Raw genomic sequence first — 6,368 nt, 5'->3', positions numbered from 1 at the left:
CGATTAAGTGGACTAAGTCAAAGTGCTTATATTGATAAGATCTTGAAGCGATTCAAGATGGAGAACTCTAAGCATGGGTCTATACCTATGCAAGAAGACTTAGTTTATCTGTCAAACAAGGTGCTACTACGCCTAGTGAGGTGGAGCGTATGAGTAGAATTCCTTATGCTTCGGCTGTGGGATCTATTATGTATGCGGTTAGATGCACTAGACCCGATGTGGCGTTCGCGCAAAACATCGTAAGCCGATATCAACAGAATCCTGGTGAAAGCCATTGGATTGCTGTTAAAAATATTCTGAAGTACCTACGAGCTACTAAAGATATATTTTTGGTGTATGGAGGAAATCCAGACTTAGAGCTCAAAGTGACCGGATACTGTGATGCTGGATTTCAAACTGATAAAGATGACACGAAGTCTCAATCAGGATTCATCTTCGTTTTAAACGGAGGAGCTGTGGACTGGAAAAGCAAGAAGCAAACCACAGTCGCCATGTCTGCAACAGAGTCTGAGTACATTGCCGTCTCAGAAGCCGCAATGGAAGCAGTCTGGATAAGGAAATTCATTAGCGGGCTTGACGTGATCCCCTCAAAAGAATTACCCACTGATTTGTACTGTGATAATACCGGTGCATTAATCATTGCCAACGAACCCGGAGTTCAGAAAGGTGCCAGACATTATGCTAGACAATATCACTATGTTCGTGAGCAGATCGAACTAGGGGAGATCAATTTACTCAAAGTTCACACAGATTTTAACTTAGCTGATCCTTTCACAAAAGCTTTGTCTAGGCCCAAGCTTGAAAGGCATGCCGAGGGCATAGGGCTTAAATTAGCTAGTTATTTCATGTAAATCTGTTGTTTCAGTATTTGGATAAGGGATGTTAAACTATTTATATTTTCTATAATGAAATAAAATACTTGATATGTTTTATTTCATTCAATATTAAATTGTGTCTTATATTTGCATGTTTAATCCTTGAATATTTTATTATTAAATATTCTAAATTGTCTATTGTCGATTAATTATATGGGAATATAATTAAACGAAGACAAATGTGAGTGATTGGTTATATTCTTGGAATATGTAATGGATGGTTCCCACCAAACTCACATGATATCCATAGCGGATGCATAACAGACTACCCCACACGAATTATCACTTTATGGATCATCGTCATTAAGTGAAATTGGTAAATGGTTACTTTTATTTATCCTTTGACTTGAGATACAAGTAGGTCAGCATGTATGAATCGCACTTACTAGATGTAGTTCTAACTCACCTGAATAAGGGGGTACATAAAGGGCTATTTTCAGAAAGCGTCGTGAAGTATGATGACTGACACGTGTAGTCAATATAGGATTTGTTCCTTCAATTTGAAATTGAAGCATGATACCGTTTGGCGCCATCATTAGGACTAAATAAAGATGTTTGCATGGTCGTGCCCAAAAAAATCCAGATGGTTCTCGATTATATTTGGTAATCATTAATTAGTTATAGAATGAGAAACATAATTGTTAAATTATGAAATGACCTTGATCCATATTCATATTTAACAAAGGTATCTGAACAAAGGGATAATAAATGCCTTAACCGTTTAAAACTATACTTAAATGTTTTCGGGAGCATTGGCGTGTTGCTAGACGCTAACCAATGTTATTACCTTCATTCGTTACGAGCTCAAGTGGGAGCTGTTAGAATATGATCACGTAAAATGAACGTATGTCCGAAAAGTATTTAAGCCTACGGGGTCACACCTCAACGTGAATGTAACTATAATTAATTAATATATTAAATGTAATTTATTAATTAATTTGATCACGAAAAACTAACGGTCGTCTGTTAAATGTTAATAGTTAACGGTACTTAACTGACGGACTTAACGGAGGAGACAATTGTGATTAAATGAAAAAAATAAGAAATCCTCTAGAATCTTCCTAAGGGGGACGGCTACAACATTAAGGGATTTTAGAAAACTCTAAACTTGTTTTTTAAGTTAATGTGAGGCTATAAATACAAACCCTTTTCTTAAGTTTTTTAACACACAATTATTAAGGTTTTCTAAAACCCTAAAATTCTCTCTTCCTCCCTCTTTCTTGGCTTCGGTCGTTCCTCACAAAAACAAAGGGTTTCGGGTTTTGTTTGGTTCGTGTGAAAGGGTATTAACAAATGGTTGTTTGTTCGTGATCAAGTACTAGCATACGTACGTTCCAACGTTGTGTGTGCAATCGTAGAAAGGTTATTTTAAACCTTGTTCTTGTTTTAATCTCTCCAATATAAGGTACATATTCTATACTTTGGTTAATTAATTAAACTGCATAGATCTTGTCTTCCGTTGCGTGCTTTGTGATTTGATTTGATAAATAGTTATATAACCCAACAGTAATGCTCTTCACAAATCTGATTTGATCAATGATACATTACATCTGAACAAATGTTTGACACCGATTACCACGTACAATCGTCTTTAAATAACTTTCCACTCTTCTTAGTTAACGACGGGACAGAGTTCATCATCAAAATTATCAGGCTTATGAATAAAATCAATGAATTCCAATAATAATTTGGGGAAATGTTAAATAAAACATGCAATACCTATCATAGGTAAAGCATGGAGGATTATGTAAAATTCAAGAGAGGTTTATATAAAATTCAGGGAATTATGTATGTTTATAAAATTCAAAAGTTTAATCTGTACCTTTTTTTGAATGTGGCAGTAAGTAAAGTCTGCAGATCATTTTCTCTAATAATTTATAATTACAGTAAAGATATGAGTTAGAGTATGATTCATGATAAAACCACATAACTACTAGGATGGGCCGTAGCGCCCAAAGTTTTCGATTAGTAATGTCTAGCTATATGAGGAGTTGATAGAGTCCATTTTAACGATATATTGACCCAATCAAAATTACAAGCGAACCCAATTAGTTACCCTAACCATATCTTCAATGGCATTTTTATGGATTCAATTTTCCATGTTATACGGTTTTTGTCATGATTTTATAAGTTTTGGTCCCTTTTATACTTTTTATTACTAGAAAAATAATAAAGAAGCCTAAACTAATGAGCCTAAAAACAAACCTAATAAGGAGATAATGATACCTGTCCTTGTTTTTAAATCCCCCAATTTTTTTACTATAATTCCCGATATATCCCTGTCTTCTTTATCATTTTATATCTCCCTCTTTTGGTTTTACATCTTTTTTTTTGCTCCCGTAAAAACATTTCCTCCTAAATCTGCCTTTAACGGTGCCAACCACACCTTTGCATCGTCTTCGATCATCTCACCACTTATGATTTAAAGTGGTTTTACAATTTGTTAATTTTAGTACTATAGCAACTCTGCAAATGATTATGTACAGTCATACAATGATCATTCATGTTAATTGTATAAATTATGCTTTTCAAAATGGTTTATAGATTTTCAGATGATGTATGAAAATTTGATAAAGGTTTTTTTTCTAAATATATTAACAAAGCTTTTTATGTAAAACAATAACAATAATACTAAAAAGTTAACATAACAGAATGCATATGTATAAAAATGGTGCACGTATGTGATAGTGAAATAGATAGGAAATGAAGGTTTTTGTCGTAATCAATTGGCCGGAGACGAAAATATTGGTATCGGAACAAATGAGAAAAATGCTATAAATATTTAATATTTCAATGAGGGTATAATAGGAATTAAAATTAAATGAATTCTAGACTTTCAAAATTGGGACAATTGTTGTAATCTTATGGTTATGCCTACTATTAGGCTAATTAATTTAGGCTTCCTTATCACCTCTCTTATTGAATTACTATTATTTATGTGATTCACATACTTTTAGCTATAGTGTTACCTAATTTATCTTTTCAATTTGGCATTGGTTGATAAAAAAGACAAATAATTAGATATCTTTTGAATTGACTCATCTTTAAAAAAAAATTCTAATGCTGCCACTAGCTATACCTTCTCGACTATAGTAGTAAAAGTAGCTCTATCCGTGACACATTCATTTGGTCTTCCATTTCGTACTCGTTTTTTCACTACAAATTTGTAATTGACTTGGTAACAACTCAAAATTTTTATAGAACGGCGACATTGAACTTGGTAACAAATGTTTTAGTGCTAAATTGACCTAATATGACCTAGGGGCAATGGACATGCTCACTAATCGATTTAATATATCTTGTAGCTTCTAAAAAACTTACATGTCAAAAGTTAATTAATTAAAATGCATTTCGAACTCAAAAACTTGTTTCGGTCGAAACTTGTTTAGAGCCTGGAAGTCGAAGTTAAAGTGAAAAAAAGAGTAAATGTCCAGGAACCCTTTAATTCTGTAGATAAATTTTTCCTCTCAAGCTAGCGACCCTACAATAATTGGTTTCTTTACCCGGTAACTGGCAATACATTCTTATAAGTCCCAAGTTCTATGAATATCTGAAGACACTTTTATATCAATTACAGTGACTAACGAGCTTCACTGATATGACGACTGGTCTAGTTTAATGAGACGATCTAGTTAACAATTAGAGCGAGTAAATAATGTAAATGAAAGAACAATAAGAGTGAAGGTATTTAATATATATATATACATATATATATATATAATATAGAGAGAGGGGAAAGATAAATAGGGGATGGGTGGTGATGTGCAGAGAATGTTTAACTTAATTTCCTAACAAGTTTTAAATTTATAATTTTAATGTTAACTTCTCTACTACACTCACTCACGGGCAGTGGACCCATTTGTTGATTGTATAGTAAATAGGTAAAACCAGGATCATTCGCAGGGACTATGTCTAAGAAAGTAGCTAGGTGTAATTCTAGGATTTGGAGGTTTGTCACGATTTAAATAAAACTAAACTAAGAAAAGCATTAACTGATTAATATAGCAAAACAGTGGTAATTAAAACATTGCATCTACTTGGAACAGTTCACATGTCATGATCATTTAGAAAACAGTTTAGATATGTTGAACAACTCTTCTCACATTCGGATTCTTGTTAGATTCACCAAACTACTTAGTAGAGCTGTCGTTAGACTTACACTACCCTATAAACAAATTTCCATTAGATACACTGTTATGCATTAAAACCTGAGTTTTGTAACTATGACTATATCTTTTATGTAAGTCAAGATTCTTATAGGTTTCTAAAAGTCACTTGACACTAATTACTCTAGTCACCCGAATCCGGTTTACGTTGGTCAGATCAACTAGAATAACCTAATAAAAAACACATGTTCAGTTGAGCCAAATTATTAATTAACCATCCCCCGCTCGGTTACAAGTCAAGAGACCACATTAATTATAGACCGATTAATGTTTCACAAACATATAAAATAACTCTAAGGCCTTAGTACTAATTTGACCCAAACAAATCAATAAAACATGTTTGTATATGAAAACCAATAACATTTGTCTGACTCAATGACCATGGATCTGCTACAAAGCATAGAAACGGTTCAACAATCTAATACAACAAACTATCATGACATGATCACATTATCCAAATAGATGCAAAACTACTTAGCTACTCATGACAAGAAAATAAACCTAACAATCATTAATATAAATAAGGGAAGTGATTAATCCTCCTAACTAATCAGCCTAAAAATCCTCCTAACTATTGGATGATGACATGTGGAAAAATCAGGGGGCAAGATTAGGAAAGAGAATTAGTGGATACCACTTGTCACCTTCTTAAAGTGTTAAGAGGATTTTTAGGCCATTTAGTTAGAAGGATTTATCATTTTCCTACAAATAAATCCATAATAATAATTGTCAAACAAATAGTCTTCAAGTTGTAACCCAAATAACAATAATAAAAGTAAAAGAGATCAAACTAATAATAGGGATATCGAAGTTACGCAGTCCTTAATGTCGCTCCTTCGAATCAACACTACGAACCCTAACTAATTTGAACTAATAATTATTTGTTGAATGATAATTGTTGTTGATAATTGATGCTTGATCTTCCGGATGATATGGAGGTGTTACGAGGGGTTAGATCTGATGAAAATACCCTAGAACAGCCCCCAAAGTTGTCTAGAGGAAGTATGTTGCGGCTATTAGGGTTTAGGGGGGTATTTATAGGTTTTCGGACCAAACCCTAGCTGAACCGACTTTCCCAGCGGCGTTCATTAAGTCTCAGAGGCGCTTGAGATGTCCCAGCGGTGCTTGTGAGTTTCAGGATCACTTTTAGCAGCGCTGGTCTTCAACATCAGTACAAAAGTTGTAGATCTTTCTCTCGCCTTTCCGTGGATAGCTTAGTCGTCAGAAACGGAGTCTGTATGAAGAAGTCATGTACAAAATACTAACACATGTTCATTTGCTCCACGTCGACCTCAAATTCTTCATGTTCCGCTTGCTAGTCTTCGTC

Source organism: Erigeron canadensis, chromosome 8 (assembly GCF_010389155.1).
Source record: "Erigeron canadensis isolate Cc75 chromosome 8, C_canadensis_v1, whole genome shotgun sequence".
Taxonomy (NCBI): domain Eukaryota; kingdom Viridiplantae; phylum Streptophyta; class Magnoliopsida; order Asterales; family Asteraceae; genus Erigeron; species Erigeron canadensis.
The sequence above is the reverse complement of the archived record's forward strand: the minus strand, read 5'-3'. Positions refer to the sequence as shown.